An 18,080-nucleotide genomic window follows, 5' to 3' on the forward strand; every position below is an offset into this window, starting at 1 on the left:
AGGTGTGTGAAGTCTACCAATCCGCGTGGCCAGCGTGGTAGACTATGGCCAAACCCACTCTGAGAGGAGACCCGTGCTCTGTAGTGAGCCGGCGATGGGTTGATCATGATGATGATGATTCGAACCAAGAACTTCAGCAACTAGGTAACCGCCGTGCTGGAGAGGTTATATATTTTTCAAGTCATCATCATCATCAACGTAATAAATTAATGTTAGTTTTACATTCAATATTAATTTCGTGGGAATTTCTTTAATTACCGGATATTTAAAATGGTAGGTTAAAATGTGTTAAACTTCACAATGGAATAATTATTATAGTTATATGGAAAAAACACTTAAAAGACTTAAAACATAAAAGGAAATAGGTATTAAATTGCAAATAATCCTATAATCATCCATATCTACATGTGAAAGTAACTCTGTCTGTTTGTTACCTTTTACCGCCTGAACCGCTTAACCTATCTAATATCTTGATAGTTGGTAAATGCCCATTTTTGGACAGCGTTCAACCATCAATGTGATAATTTCTATAAAAATAGTTACCTAATTATTTAGTAGCTAAAACCTAAAACCTAAAACTTAATCAACGTTGTTTTTTTTAAAACCATTTGTATAAACTAAATAGGTAGGTACCTAGGTTTAAATTGTTTGTTCTATCGTAACTTGATTTTTAGACTAGCTTATGCTCGCGACTTCGCCCGCGTGGACTACACAAATTTCAAACCCCTATTTCAGCCCCTTAGTGGTTGAATTTTCAAAAATCCCTTCTTAGCAGATGCCTACGTTATAATAGCTCCATGCCAAATTTCAGCCCAATCCGTCCAGTAGTTTCAGCTGTGCGTTGATATATCAGTCAGTCAGTCACGTTTTCCTTGTATATATTTTGCTAGTTTTATTTTTGAGATAAGTAGTCCCCATCACAAAAATGGTCTTAAACTGACGACCTTGACGGCTAACCATTTTTTTTTTTTTTTTTTTTAAGAAAATGGAAAAATATATTCGTATTGTTGTATAGAAGTAGGCGTTACTTTGCGAAAGTCCCTGATATCCAATGAACCAAAAGCTTAATTTGCTGTAATCCGCTAACACAGGTCGGTTTTGGGATTTGTGTGGTGCTGCGTGGTGGTGGTGCGTATTGCTTGCCTGGTGGCTGCTTTTTCCTGCATTTTTAGCAGTGGGAGGGCGGGCGGTGCATTTCGCATGCTGCATGTTGCACCATACTGATTCGACCTGTTTCAGCGGATTATAGCAAACTAGCTTATGCCCGCGACTTCGTCCGCGTGGACTACACAAATTTCAAACCCCTATTTCAACCCCTTAGGGTTTGAAATTTCAAAACTCCTCTCTTAGGATGCCTACGTTATAATAGCTATCTGCATGCCAAATTTCAGCCCGATCCGTCCAGTAGTTTGAGCTGTGCGTTGATAGATCAGTCAGTTAGTCAGTCACCTTTTCCTTTTATATATTTAGATTAAGCTTTTGGTTCATTGAATATATTCGTACTCTACTCAATGAGCTCTAGACAATGATACCCCACATGAAAAAAGAAGAAAAAATCCGGCTCCTTTTTCTTGTATAGGAAGACCCTGAAAAATAATTGAGTTACGAGTTCAATATTCGATTGTGGCCAGTGAGACAACGTTCTACACCAAATAACAAAATTTCAGGCATGTAACTCATTTCGTCTACGAGCTAGAGACCTCTGACGCGCGGACACACAGACAGACAGCAGAGTGACATTTCGTCATGTTTATTAGGGTCCCTTTTGGTACGGAACCCTAAAAATTCAAACAAATCACATTAATAAGCTAGTATTGACTGAAAACGAGTGAACGTTGCAGTCGGGCTTTGCGGCCCGCGTGAACAAAACGTGCGCGTGCGCAGTGAGTGAAAGCGACGTACTTTTTAGTGCGGTTAGTGTTTTTTTTTCTGAAATGTGACAGTGATTTAGTGTTTTCTTTCTTTCACGCTAACTTTGCTGACTTCTATTTTGAGGTAGGTTCAGTTTTTTTAATTATGCCAGAATATTGTAGAGCCGGAAAATTGGGAAAGTTTATTGAAAATTATAGTTAATTTTATTTTTAAAAAAGGCCTCAAAAAGGTCTAGCTGAGGATGCATACAGGTTGATTGATGGATTGGGCTGGATTTTTCTTTCGAATTGCTTTCAAAAGAAAATTATGAAAATATTTTCTTTTTTGTCCACAGGAAAAATTATAATTTCCATTTCTATAATTTTCAGTGAAAGGATTATTCTATTTTTCGAAAAAAAAAACATTAAAAAAACTTAGATATAAAAGTATTGCAGACAGCGAATTTGATAATTAATTATAATAATATTATAATGTAATACAAATTACAATATAATTAACATAATATACAATATAATATATTACAAAATCATAACACCTGTAACGAAGTACATAACACGATGTGCAATGACAAATTATATATTCAAGATTATTGTATGTACATAATATGATATATTTAAATATGTATTATATTATGTACCCATCACAGTCAGATGATTGCAGCGTATTATGTCATTATTGGTTTTTACTAAATCTGCTTTCACTACTCAGGGGTGGAGGGGGGGAAATTAGGGCAGTGGGACACTTGAAAGTGATCTCAAGAGATACGGAGGCTGCGTCGTTGCATTTTTCTTAAAGTTCACGATACTTTTATGACTTTTGAATGATGCTGGACCGGAAAGGTCATTTTTTATATTCGCTCTTTGTTTCCTATTTATAATGAAAGCTTTATTATGATAGGTAACACAACTTTAATATTGGTATAACTTTAATACTTGTTTAGGTACATTTTATTGATTTTGTTTGGGATTTTACAAGATGCATTTATTGCATTGCATTTAAATATTTTATGCATAACTAGTTTATGCACGCGACTTCGTCCGCGTGGACTACACAAACAAACCCCTATTTCACCCCCTTAGGGGTTGAATTTTCAAAAATCCTTTCTTAGCGGATGCCTGCGTCATAATAGCTATTCGCATGCCAAATTTCAGCCCGATCCGTCTAGTAGTATGAGCTGTGCGTTGATAAATCAGTCAGTCAGTCAGTCACCTTTTCCTTTTATAAATTTAGACTAGCTTATGCCCGCGACTTCGTCCGCGTGGACTACACAAATTTTAAACCCCTATTTTACCCCTTAAGGGATTGCATTTTGAAAAATCCTTTCTTAGCGGATGTCTACGTCATAATAGCTATCTGCATGCCAAATTTCAACGCGATCCGTCCAGTCGTTTGAGCTGTGCGTTGATAGATCAGTCAGGCAGTCAGTCAGTCACCTTTTCCTTTTATATATATAGATTATGATTTTTATGACTTTCTGTATCTTTAGGTTATACCGTAAAATAGATATACCTATATTTATAAATTTATTTACACGACCTTAACCTTGTTAGATTGCGTATTATTTAGGCTTTTGTATGGAACTACGAAAGAAGGTCGCTTTTTATGCATATTTTAGCGTTTCAGGTTTTTCACAAGCAGTTATTATAAATTTTGGACAAGAAGACATCTCGAAGCTTCCTGAACGCTACCCAACGGAGTATTAATTTTTATCTATGTGTTAGATATATCTATGTATGTGTTGTATCGATGTGTTAATTTTTAGAAAACCACAAAAAATTAAGAGCTATTTCCAAATAAAAAGATAACCTACATTTTACATATAATATTTAGAAATTTCGAAGCGAACACAGCGTAAGTAGTATTACATAAGCCTGCAGTAGGTTAATAATAAGGTTGTTTAAGAGCGTTCAATTAATTTTCTAATGCTTTGAACTCAAGGTAACAGAGCCAGCGTTGGTTTTCATAATTGATCAATAATTAGCGCGATGCAAACGGAGAATTAATTATTTAAATTTTATTTATTTAGGATAATAATATGAGCTAAGGGCATAGTCTTAATTATGACGAATTTTTAAAAGATTACCTACTCAAAAACATTTTTTAAACATCTTACCCTAAACCAACACAACAATAGATTTTCAGTTAAAATACCTATATGGCAGTCTACGAAACTTTAAAAAAAAATCTAAATCTAAATAAGCTCAAACTACTGGACGGTTCGGGCTGAAATTTGGCATGCAGATACTTAGCTATTATGACGTAGCTTAGGCATCCGCTAAGAAAGGATTTTTAAAAATTCAACCCCTAATAGGCTTTTGAAATTTAATTTTTTTTGTGTGTGACAACTTCACGGTTTTCAGATTTTTCCCCGAATGTCAGCTATAAGATCTACCTACCTGCCAAATTTCATGATTCTAGGTCGACGGGAACTACCCTGTAGGTTTCTTGACAGACAGACAGACAACAAAGTGATCCTATAAGGAATCCGTTTTGCTTTTTGAGGTACGGAACCCTAAAAACACTAATATTAGTCGTTTCGTCCTAAAATAAGCCGAAATCCCTAAAAGTGGGAACATACTTGCGTGGCGTATTCCATGCCAAATGTCCTCCCTACTAAAGTCTAAGGACCAAATTGCGACACCCAAACTGGGTATCCATAATCCTACTTTGTACATAATAATATGTAGTTTATGGAAAGGCAATAAATTGAAATAGAATTGAAATTAATATTAGACATCTCGCCCTGAAATAGGGTGAAATCCCTAAAAGTGGTAAAATAATTCGATCATAAGTAATATCAATTACCCTTGACCCAGTGGGTAATCTTGCGCGAGATATCCTTAGGTCAAAAATCAGCATTCACAGAATCGAGCCAAGTTCAAGCCGTTCGCTCTATAAACTCAGCCATGCGGTCCAACTGTCAACCAATTATTTACCTAGTTCATCTAAAAAATTAGAATTAATTCTAAAAAACAAATGAGAAAACCAACTGAAATTTGTTTTAACCCCAAAAACCCTAAATCCCTGTGAACATGAAAACAACCTAAGTTTTTAGTACCTAATATTACTCATTTCGCCCCAAAATAAGCCGAAATCCCTAAAAGTGGGACTTGCGTAGCGTATTCGATCATATCAATTTGCCTTGACCCAGTGCGTTAATCTTGCGCGAGATATCCTTAGGTCAAAAATCAGCACTTACATACAGAATCGAGTCAAGTTCAAACCGTGCGCTCTATAAACTCAGCCATGCGGTCCAAATGTCAACCGTTTATTAACCGACTTCAAAAAAAGGAGGAGGTTCTCAATTCGTCGGAATCTTTTTTTATTTTTTTTTATTTTATTTTTTATGTATGTTCCCCGATTACTCAAAAACGCCTGGACCGATTTTGAAAATTCTTTTTTTGTTTGAAAGGGTATACTTCAAAGTTGGTCCCATTTCAATTTGGTGAAGATCTGATGAACATCTTCGAAGATAGATACTGGAACTCCTCAACGGATAAGAGTAAATTGCTCGCGATCAGTGTAATAGCTTAGTAAACAGTAGATTTTTAACCAGTCATAGCATAATTCCATGGGGCCACTAAAAATTGTGAAATAAAATTTTTTTACAAAAAAAATAAAAACCGACTTCGTTACATAAACACTAAAAATTGAAAAATAATTTAATTTATTACCGAATATATTATGTATACAAGAGTTAATATAGTTCCAAAATAATATTTTTTGGGGTCGGTGCCAATGAGGTGCCATTGTGGAGTCCCATAAAAATATGAAGTCTAGACGATTCGCGCAGCTAAAGCTAATTGGCACCGGCACCAAAAAGTATTATTTTGGAACTATATTAACTCTTGTATACATAATATATTCGGTAATAAATTAAATTATTTTTCAATTTTTAGTGTTTATGTAACGAAGTCGGTTTTTATTTTTTTTGTAAAAAATTTTTTTTTGTTAGTCATCATCATCATCAACCGATAGACGTTCATTGCTGGACGTAGGTCTCTTGTAGGGACTTCCACACGCCACGCTCTTGCACCGCCTGAATGAATCCAGCGGTTCCCTGCGACTCGTCTGATGTCGTCCGTCTACCTAGTGGAGGGTTATCCAATGCGGCGTCTTCCGGCGCGAGGTCAACATTCCAGCACCTTGAGACCCCAACGTCTATCGGTTTTACGAACTATGTACCCTGCATATTGCCTCTTCAGCCTCGCAACCCGTTGAGCTATGTCGGTTACTCTAGTTCTCCTACGGATCTCCTCATTTCTGATTTGATCACATAGAGAAACTCCAAGCATAGCTCTCCCCATCGCTTTGATATATCGTATTTTGTTAGTACTTACTTGGTGTATTTTGATACTACAGTATAACATGAATAATATGCATGTGGAAGGAAAGAGGAGGAAAACCAAAGAAAAGGTGGATGGTTTGCACGAAAGGATATGCGTGTAAAAGGGGTGGATAGTGAATTGGCGGATGACAATTTTCTTGCCTAAGCGGTTTAAGGCATTTTGAATGATCCAGGGTACGATTCCGGGTACAATCTCTAACTTTTCACAGTTATATCTGTGCGTTTTAAGCAATTAAAAATATCACTACTCGCTTTGACGATGAAGGAAAACATCGTGAGAAAACCTGCACGCCTGAAAGTTCTCCGCATAATGTTTTAAAGGTGTTTTTTTTTTAAATTTATTTATTCATAATAATTTTACAAAGTTTCCTACATATCTATCTCGCCAAACTGGTGGGCCAGTTAAGCTTAAGGACTCCCTCACTGAGCCTATCGATATCCTCCCCAGCCCAACCGATTGCATTAAATATTTTAGGAACTAAATATGCGCTTATTCTTCTACCGTAGTAGTTATACATTTTTGGCTCTACAAATCTCACCTTCCTATTTTTCCTAACATTATCCCTCATTTTAACTTTTTTTTTTTAATTTGTTGAGAATTTTTTTTTTTTTTACTATTAAGTATTCTACTTTCCTGTGTGTGTAAAGTCTTTTAATCAGCATTGAGCGAGCTTGGACTGTGGCTTGAACCCTTCTCATTCTGAGAGGACTCGTACTCAGTAGTGGATCATCGATGGGTAAAATGATGATGATGATCAACTAATTTTCACCTAACAGAACTTCACGTGCCAACATTTTTTTTTTTTTTTTTTTCGACGACATGTTAGCCCTTGCCAATTTGCAGTCTACCTGGATGGGGTATCGAAATTTCACTTAACAATATAATCGGTTTCTATAGGGTATCGGACTGGAACGCTAAATCGTTTAGCGGTACAGAGAGAGTGTTAACTAGGAGCGGCCGAAGCCTCCCACCAGATCAGATCTAAGCCAAGTGTCTATGTGTCTGATGACATTTGGCACACACATAGCTTGTATCCTGGGTAGGGTTGCCAGGCGTCCGGATAAAGCCGGACATAGCTAGGCTTTTAGATTCCGTGTCCGGCCAAAATAAACGGTGTCCGGCTTTTGTTAGGTTTTGTTAGGTTTTACGTACAATTATTTTGTCGTACATATTAATACTAAGACTCAAAATCCTCAATATTGTAGGGTGTCCGGCCTTTCTACCCAAATGTCCGGCCAAACTGGCTGGTCTGTCCGGCTATTAGGTTTGGCGACCTGGCAACCCTAATCCTGGGGATAGATATAGGGTACTTTTTATACCAAAAATCAAAAGAAAATTCTACGGGATTAAAAATCAACCCAAGCGAAGTCATAGGCATCGACTCAGCTAATAGATATTCGGGAATCTTACTTTTAAGGTCGCAGAGCCAGGGAGGTCATTGGAAAATCACTCAGAACTTTACGCGGGTGACGCCGGGGTGTAGAGCTAGTCGCGTACAGAACTTGACCTACATTGCAGATAAAATAAGGCAATGATGATTAAAAGACTCGCTCACCGAAGGAATTGTAATAATTGTATGCACTTATTTAGCTACTTGATGTCTTCATAAGCTTATACATCTGTACCCATATTATAAATGCGAAAGTGTGTTTGTTTGTTGGTATGCCCTTCAATCACGTCGCAACGGAGCAACCAATTGACGTGATTTTTTGCATGAGTATAGTTAAAGTTAGTTTTAGAGCCTCAATAGCTCAACCGGTAAAGGAGTGGACTGAAAACCGAAAGGTCAACGGTTCAAACCCCGCCCGTTGCACTATTGTGGTACCTACTCCTAGCACGAGCTTGACGCTTAGTTGGAGAGGAAAGGGGAATATTAGTCATTTAATATGGCTAATATTCTTTTATAAAAAAAAAACCCGATTGCCACTGTCTGTCTGTCTGCTAGATTTTCACGGCCCAACAGTTTAACTTATTTTAATGAAATTTGGTAAGGACATAGGCTACTTTTTATCCCGGAAAATCAACGAGTTTCCACGGGATTTTTACCCAACCCAAATACACACGACCGAAGTCGTGGGCATCAGCTAGTAAGCCTATATGCTCGTACATATTAAATACTGTAACTAGTCAAGTTCGTGTCAGAATAAGCATGAGATAGGGTTCCGTGGTCATGTTTATAAAAAACTAGAATATGGCCGTATCTTCGCCCGCGTGGACAAGTGCGTTCACCCTAGGGCACAGAATCTATATATATAAAAGGAAAAGGTGACTGACTGACTGACTGACTGATTTATCAACGCACAGTTCAAACTACTGGACGGATCGGGCTGAAATTCGGCATGCAGATAGCTATTATGACGTAGGCATCCGCTAAGAAAGGATTTTTGAAAATTCAACTCCTAAGTGGGTGAAATAGGGGTTTGAAATTTTGTAGTCCACGCGGACGAAGTCGCGAGCATAAGCTAGTATATTATAATAGTACTACCCTAGGGTGAGATCTATAAACCGCACTCTGAATTTGCTTAGGCTTAAGACAGAGTTAAAACGAGACAGATGTATATCTCTCACAGAAATCTGTCTCGTTTTAACTCATTAAGCCTGAGCAAAGTCAAAGTGCACTCTATAGATTTCAGCCTTAGAATGAAGACATTAGAGCAAAATACACGTTTGCCGGTGCAACTAACTGGCAAGTTAACTCACGGCGAGTAAAAGTATGAAGTTATTCGATTAGAAGGATTACGCCACCACTACGACGGGTGGCAAGTGGCAATGCAACGCAACAACTGGTTTGTGGTCTGATTATCGTCTGTGCGCCGGGAATTTGATGTTACACTAAGTACTTGATTCATGAGGATTTTTACCGGTAATAATGTATTACTAGACTAACTGACCCGCCCCGGCTTCGCTCGGGTGGAATTTAGAAAATCGGCGTGGGGGTAGAATTTTCAAAAATCCTGAAATAGGTACCTACGTATTTCTTTCTTTTGCAACCGAAACCGGAAATATCAATTTTGAACTTGAAAAATGACGGACTTTCATACAAACTTTCATCCCTTATTTAACCCTCTTGGCAGTAGAATTTTCAAAAATATCCTACCTATATCAATTTTCATCGATGTAACTTTAAAAATGATAGACTTTCATACAAACTTCCATCCCCCATTTACCTCCCTTAGGAGTGGAATTTCAAAAAATCCATTCTTAATGGATATCTGCCATCTACAAAGAACACACCCTCCAAATTTCATGTCTCTAGGACCAGCGGTTTAGGCTGTGCGTTGTTTTGTCAGTCAGTCAGTCAGTCAGTCAGTCAGGAACTTGAATCTTATATATACAGATGATGCCCGCGACTTCGTCCGCATGTATTAAGGTTTCTAAAATTCCGTGGAAACTTTTTAATTTTCCGGGATAAAAAGTAGCCTATGCCCTTACCAAATTTCATTAAAATAAGTTAAGCTGTTGGGCCGTGAAAATCTAGCAGACAGACAGACAGACAGACAGACAGTGGCAATCGGGATGGGGACACCCTGCACACCCGCACAGCCCCCGCACTAACCCGGTGCGGGTGACGTGCTGGTGTGCGGGGTGTCTCCCCGCCTCATACCCAGTGGCGTGCACAGGAGTTCAAGCCAGGGTATGCATTTAGGTATGAACTTATTTTACGGCAGGTTATAATGAAAAATAAGCATTGATTTATTACAATGAGGGTAAGCAGTGTGTTTATGCTTCTATGAGCAGCACGCCACTGCTCATACCCCGATGGCCGGCTCGACCTGTCGCGTAGGTAATAAAAATGGCGAGCAAGCGAGCAGGCGGGTCACTTGAGGTTAAGTGATTACCGCCGTCCATGAACATGTGCAATACCAGAGGAACCACCAATGCGTTGCCGGTCTTTCAGGAATTTATTGGTCCGCCCCTTGGATAACCCCATGTTGTAATCTAATGGGAACACCGCCGACGGTAGTTGATTCCACAGTTCGCATGTGCGTGGAAAAAAGGATCTGGCACAACGGGTGGTCGAAGTGCTCCAGACACCCAGACTGGCGACTGGCGAGGGTGGAATTGCTTGCGGTGGCGTGCGGCGCGGTTGTAGAAAAAGGAGGGCGGAATGAGATCAAGTATGCCGTTCATTGAGCGATCTGTTGCAACAGCGGACACAACTCGGTCTCGCCGCGGTAATATATGAATAAGGAAACGGCTATTTAAAATACCAACACAGTTTTGTTTAAATGTTACATAATCATATAGCCCGATAATGAAATGAAATGAAATGAAATGAAAATCTTTTTTATTCGTATAAACTTTTACAAGTGCTTACGAATAGTCGGATGCATCTACCACTGGTTCGGAATGCCTTTCCTGCCGAGAAGAACCAGCAAGAAACTCGGCGGTTGCTCTTTTCAAATATTTGATATTACTGCAACTGCTGCTATCCTAACAAAGTTGTTATTATGCGGCCCGTCACAGATTGCTACGAGCGATGTTATTCACCCCTTCTAGCAACCCCAGAAAACGGCTGGGTAGTACCTACCTATATAAATTATAAACCATAACCTATACCAAAAATAGATTTCCATCTACTTAAATATATAAAAGGAAAAGGTGACTGACTGATCTATCAACGCACAGCTCAAACTACTGGACGGATCGGGCTGTAATTTGGCATGCAGATAGCTATTATGACGTAGGCATCCGCTAAGAAAGGATTTTTGAAAATTCGACCCCTAAGGGGGTGAAATAGGGGTTTGAAATTTGTGTAGTCTACGCGGACCAAGTCGCGAGCATAAACTAGTAAATATATAAAAGGAAAAGGTGACTTGACTGATCTATCAACGCACAGCTCAAACTACTAGACGGATCGGGCTGAAATTTGGCATGCAGATAGCTATTATGACGTAGGCATCCGCTAAGAAAGGATTTTTGAAAATTCAACCCCTAAGGGGGTGAAATAGGAGTTTAACGGGCTAACCTGGAAGGGGTATGGCATGGTTTTAATAAACCCATGCCCCTTTGGCTTCTACACGGCATCGTACCGGAACGCTAAATCGCTTGGCGGTGGGTGGTAACTAGCCACGGTCGAAGCCTCCCACCAGACCAGACCAGAAAATTAGAAATTATAAAATTCCAAATCCCAGAAATCGAACCCGGGACCTCCCACTAATAAGACCACAGCGCTTACCACTGCGCCAGGGAGGTCGTCAAATATCGCTGCCTGACACAATAATTCGATGGTAGGTATGCGAACTAATTTTTATTATTGATTGGCACAATTGGTGTACCGTCAGCAAAAACAACTTGCGAACACTATACACGTGTCTATGTATAGCTAAGTAATTTAAGTAGGTACTAGATAGCTATATTCGTATATCTAAATATACACGGTGAAATTTTAGTGGTTGTCTTCCCGCGGCAGAACGATTTGCCCTCAGTAGTGCTATCGAAACTTTGAGTTAAACTTAAAAAATAAAAAATATTTTGTTTTAAAATAATTAAAAAAAAATCGACAACTCGAAAGTGTGAGAAACAATAGTAACGCCCTACAAGTAACGTGAATAGCAGGTAGGTACATCCACTCGAACCGCGCTGCCAATAAAGTGAAAAACTTTAGAGCAAAATAAGCTCTTGCGCGTAGTGATACGACATAAACTAGCCTGCACGCACGCGGTATCACTATTGGTTCAAGGTCTCATTCGATTTTTGTTTTTCTCGATTGTAAATTTGACATTTTTGACTCTAATATTTTTTTATATTTATAAATCGATTGTAATACCACGACAAAATCATTTCGCTTCGGGAAAACAACCATCAAAATTTCAGCGTGTATAAAAGTAAAAGCTGACTGATTGACTGACTAACTGATCTATCAACGCACAGGTCAGCAAAAACAACTTGCGAACACTATACACGTGTCGCCGATGTATAGCTAAGTAATTTAACTACGTACTAGATAGGTACTCATCTATTTTATATCTACAGCACAGTTCAAAATCTTGGACGGATCGGGCTGAAATTTGGCAAGAAATGATTGAAAGGATAAGAAAGGATTTTTGAAAATTCAACCCCTAAGGGGGTGAAATAGGGGTTTGAAATTTGACACATATAATCGTGATAGCTAAAATGACGCGTAAAACTCATTTTGTACGTATTAAGTATATACATCAGGACCTTCATTATAAAAGCGAAAGTGTGTTTGTTTGTTGGTTTGTCCGTCAATCACGTCGCAACGGTGCAACGGATTGACGTGATTTTTTGCATGGTTATAGATAAAGACCTGGAGAGTGACATAGGCTTCTTTTTATCCCGGATAATCGAAGAGTTCCCACGGATTTTTAAAAACCTAATTCCACGCGGACGGCATCAGCTAAGTAGTTTAAAACAAAATCCCTTTATGTAGAGCCAGGTAAAAGAGGTTATACCTAAATTCTACTTACAAATCACTGCTGATGACCTGTGTCTAGATGTGGTCAATGGACCTAAGTACATTGCAAAATAGGCTAAAAAGAAAAGTAGGTATGCAGTTAAATAGTCAAGCAAAGCTGTTTGGCAACTTTAATGTACCAAGGTTCTATGTTCTCATTGATGGCATTCAAGATACAACTATGTAACAGTGACCTGGGGTCCTAAAGTAAACAGACAAACTTTCACTCTTTGACTGTAGGTACACGCTTTTAGACGGATCTTCATATTTAAAGGTAGACGCACACTGTAGACTGTAGGATTGTAATTTAAAAAAAAATGGGCTGAATTGAGAACCACCTCCTTTTTGGAAGCCGGTTAAAAAAACTAAGTGCGAGTCAGGCTCGCGCGCCGAGGGTTCCGTACTACAGTTGTATTTTTTCGGCATTTTGCACGATAAATCAAAAACTTAAAAATCTGTTTTCTAATGTACAGGTAAAGCCGTTTCATGTGATACCCCACTTGGTATAGTTATCTTACTTTGAAAATTCAAAAAGCTAATTATTTCATCATGAACACATTTTAATTTTTTTTGTGATGTAACCACAAATTCATGGTTTTCGGATTTATTCCTTTGTCTTGTGCTATAAGATCTTGGTTGGTTTTGGTTTTATTGGGTACCCTATTGGTTTTCTTGACAGACAGACAGAATCGAACCCGGGACCTCCCACTAATAAGACCACAGCGCTTAGCACTACGCCAGGGAGGTCGTCAAAACTCCTTATTAAACGCTAAAACACAGTGAAATTATTTTTCCGTCGCTTAGCTTACCATTTATTTTTACCATTCGACATTTTAGTTTTAGTTCAAGTTATGATGATAAATTTATCTGCGGATCTCTAAAAATATCAATACCAAAGCAATTCGATAAATAGGTCGCACCTTCCATGTTAATTGTACAGACTGCACAAAAATAATTGCAAAACTGCTATTAGGAGTCTACTTCACTATTCTTCAAGCTTATGAATATTTTGAAGCCCCATTTACTATTCAGCAGCCGCCAAGGGATTTTTTTTCTGATTAATAACAAGCTGATTCTTCGTCTGTAGGTTCCGGCTTCACGAGACGCCCAACTTTTTGTTCTGTGAAAATTCATGATAGATATCGCGACATAGGAATATCGCGCTGCCACCTATAATTTTTTTTTAAAAGGAAATAACAAAAAGGTTAGTCGACATCACAGGAGACCGAAGAGCTGGCAGCTACCTCGGACAAAGAATTAGCCTAGCTATTCAAAGGGGGAACGCTCCCAGTATTTTCGGAACCTTGCCTAAAGGGACTCCTTTTAATAATATATTTTAGTTATAATATTATATTTTTTAAGGTTTTAGTTGTAGTTTAAATTTTTAAATTGTTCACTTTTAGATTAGTATCTTTTAGTTAGTATTTAACATTAGACATAGTTTATTAATTACTATTTAGGTTTATATTGCATGTGTTAGCTATAAAGAATAAGTTTATTGCATCAAGAGTTTCAAAAAGAGAAACCGGGTAAAATAGCGGTAAAATAGTTAGTGTTTTAGAGATTTATATCAGCAATTGTTATGTTAAAACGACAATCTTGTGAAATTGTATGACGTAAATCGACACGGAAAAAAATGTTTGTAAATAATTTACAACTGTTTTTTGCTGTTATAGACGTATTTACATAAACTATTTAGGAAGTTATGATGACCTAGTGATCCTTACCAATTCTAGGGTCTGGATTGTAGATAGATATTTTTTACATGAATTACTAAATTGAATGAAAATATTACAATAAAACTTAAAGCTAGCCTTATCTAATTACTGTACAAATCATGCCCGCGTGGAATGATGCCAAGAATACTGGCTGCATTTCCTCGCTGGACAACCAGGCTGATCCGTTGCGCAAAAAATGTCACCAGATATTAATCGCGGTGAAATGTCTCGTCAATTTTTTTTTGCACTGAGACTCCATGGCCCCAGGGTCTAAAAATGTAACTCTCGATAAGAGAGGCATACTTGCGCCGCTTGCCGTTTTCAACTGTTTCTGCTGCGGCTCCCGGTATTAATGCTGTCTCCCTGATATGACACGGGGCCAATGTGTCAACGCAAGTTGCATCCCACATTAGCGCCCGTCCCCGTTCCCAGGGAACCAGCGTCAATCTATTAGGTCTCTTAATTTAACATTTTATCACTCTTCTTTTAACACGGCTACCTAAAATAGGAAAGGAACATATTTACTAGAGGCGAGATAATATCCGCATTACCTACCTACCATGTTTTACCTTTGCTTGGCGTTTGTGGACTATGAGACAGCCTTCGATTCGGTGGAAACTTGGGCTGTGTTGAGGTCTTTACAGAGATGCCGGATCGTCTACCGGTATATCCAAGCCTGAAGTGTTTGTACAAAAACGCCACCATGTCAGTCCGTGTACAGGACCAGACTACGAGACCAATCCCATTGCAGCGGGGAGTTCGACAGGGAGACGTAATCTCCCCGAAGCTCTTTACCGCAGCTTTGGAGGACATCTTTAAGCTTCTGGATTGGAACTTATCATGAACTTAAGCAAAATAAAGCCTGATTCCATCCAACATCTAAATTGAGCCTCGATAGCTCAACGGTTAAAGGAGCGGACTGAAAACCGAAAGGTCGCCGGTTCAAATCCCACCCGTTGCACTATTGTCGTACCTACTCCTAGCACAAGCTTTACGCTTAACTGGAGGGGAAAGCGGAATATTAGTCAGCAATTAACTTGGCTAATATCCTTTAAAAAAAACATCTAGATTAGCTGTTCTATCGAAGCCTTAACTTGTTATTGTTAATCTGACTTAGATCACGTAAACAACTAATTTTCCAAGCATAGGTATCTATACGTATTATATTAACAATGCGCTAATAATGCAAGACCTCAGGGATTTCCTTAGAAGCTTATTAATTAATCACGACTCGCTACTTTGTATGCTCTATGCAATTATGGTTTACATTAAATTTTTAAAATATTATACTAAGTTATAAGGTCGACTATTAAAATACTTAATCAAGAAACTATAAAAATTACGTCCCTGCACATGCATAATGCAAAATCCGCTAAGTGTGTGACTTTTAGAATTTTCGTTTTTGATTTCATTTTGTTCATTCACGCAAAAATATGTTTAACCATCACTACCCATATTATAATGCGAAAGTGTGTTTGTTGGTTTGTCCTTCAATCAGGCCGCAACGGAGCAACAAATCGACCTATTTTTTGTAAGGATACCATACCATATGGAGTACGGCTACTTTTTGTACCGGAAAATTCATGGAAAATTAAAGAGTTTCCACGGGACTTTCAAAAACCCCAATCTACCTACGGCTGAAGTCGCCGGCGAATATAGTTGGATAATACTTAAAAGTTAATTTTACTAGATGGCATTAAACAGTCGCTTCAGTACTGAGTTAACATACATATCACCAATTTCGTCACTGGCAGTAAGCGAGACCGTGGCCGAATGGTCAAGGCATGGGGCGCAAACCCAGAAGATGCAGGTTCGATTCCTGCCGGTCACGCAATTTTTGATATCTATTTAAAATTATTTAGTAATTTCCTTGAAGTGTAGGTAAACACTAAAAAATTATAAAAAATACTTAAAAGTTATTCTTTACAAAACGGGCACAAAACCTTAAAGGATACAGGCTAATTGCATAGATTATTAAAAGTTGTCAGTATAGAATTAGTGCTATAGGTATTAGTTAACGATCTAGATTTAGCTGGGACAGGTTGACTGCGCTCTTGACCGAGATGACGGCTTGCGGTGTTTTACCATAAGGCTGAAATGCGTGTAGGTATCAGCTTACACTTGTATAAAACTAATCGTTCTTATTTATGTGAATTCATTACGTCATCAGCGCCGAACGGGCCAAGAGCGCAAATATGAAAAACTCGATGGGAGATTCATATTCGTGCCTTTTGGTGTGGAGACCTACGCACCGTGAGGCCCGGGGGCTCGACCTCTTTTTGAGGAAATTTTAAAAAGGGTTATCGAGTCAATCGGGGACCCGAGAGCTGGCAGCTACCTTGGACAAAGAATTAGTTTGGCCATCCAAAGGTGTAATGCTGCCAGCATCTTGGGTACAATGCCTCGCTGCGGTGGTCTCGATGAGGTTTTAGATTTTTTATGTCAATTTACAATAAATTCTCAAATTTTCAAAAAAATTGTTAATAATTTCTAATTTAATTTACAGTCCAAGACCCTATTTACTTAAATCAGCATAGCCCATGACTTATATATTACTTCGTATAGACAGGGTTATTGAACAAACAAAATGGCACCGACTCATTGGTGCTTATGCACCAATGCAACCTCAGTGACGTGTGGATTTCAAACGGGTCGTTCATTAGTATCTAAGAGGTGGCGCTGTTTATTTGGTTTCTAAACCGTTAAAAATTTTGTTCGCTTGACCATATCTTGTCATTTATATCGATGGCATTGCCCTTTTGTATTCAATGGTTACTAGCAAGCAGTGATTATAGAGAAGCAACTGATTCATTCGCGTGACAGAACTAACGACATTTGTCATCTGACGCTTCAAGGCCTAGGTCGATTAGTTGGAAACCTCGGGGTTTTCTAGTTTCTACCATCATAATCATATTAGATGAGTACTTACTTGATTACGAAATAATGCTTTCAGTTAGTCATCATATCTACTTGCACTTGACTAGTTTTTATTATTATTACCCGTGAATAATAAAATTAGATGTCGTATAGAAGCAGGCGTTATTTTGCGGAAATTCATGATATACAATGAGCCAAAAGCTTAATCTAAATATATAAAAGGAAAAGGTGACTGACTGACTGATCTATCAACGCACAGCTTAAACTACTGGACGGATCGGGCTGAAATTTGGCATGCAGATAGCTATTGTGACGTAGGCATCCGCTAAGAAAGGATTTTCGAAAATTCAACTCCTAAGGGGGTGAAGTAGGGTTTTGAAATTTGTGTAGTCCACGCGGACGAAGTCGCGAGCATAAGCTAGTCTAAATATATAAAAGGAAAAGGTGACTGACTGACTGACTGATCTATCAACGCACAGCTAAAACTACTGGACGGATCGGGCTGAAATTTGACATGCAGATAGCTATTATGACGTAGGCATCCGCTAAGAAAGGATTTTTGAAAATTCAACCCCTAAGGGGGTGAAATAGGGGTTTGAAATTTGTGTAGTCCACGCGGATGAAGTCGCGAGCATAAGCTAGTTTGCTATAATCCGCTGAAACAGATTGAATCTGTATGGTGCAACATGCAGCATGCGAAATGCAGCGCCCGCCCTCCCACTGCTAAACATGCAGGAAGAAGCAGCCACCGGGCAAGCAATACGCACCAGCACCACGCAGCACCACACAAATCCCAAAACACACTCGACTCACGTTTTGCCCCGACACCTGAGCATCCTCAGGAGA

At 38.6% G+C, this 18,080-nt stretch overlaps 1 protein-coding gene across 1 annotated transcript in view; it reads left to right on the forward strand.

Moving 5' to 3' along the window:
* The first annotated feature begins 1,833 nt into the window (after window positions 1–1,833).
* dsb (debris buster) overlaps window positions 1,834–18,080 on the forward strand; it is an 89,419-nt gene continuing 73,172 nt past the window's right edge. The window contains exon 1 of the mRNA XM_034972071.2: window positions 1,834–1,995. The gene's annotated coding sequence lies outside the window, so the exon portion shown is untranslated. The remainder of the gene's footprint in view (window positions 1,996–18,080) is intronic.

Source organism: Maniola hyperantus, chromosome 9 (assembly GCF_902806685.2).
Source record: "Maniola hyperantus chromosome 9, iAphHyp1.2, whole genome shotgun sequence".
In the NCBI taxonomy this organism is placed as follows: Eukaryota; Metazoa; Arthropoda; class Insecta; order Lepidoptera; family Nymphalidae; genus Maniola; species Maniola hyperantus.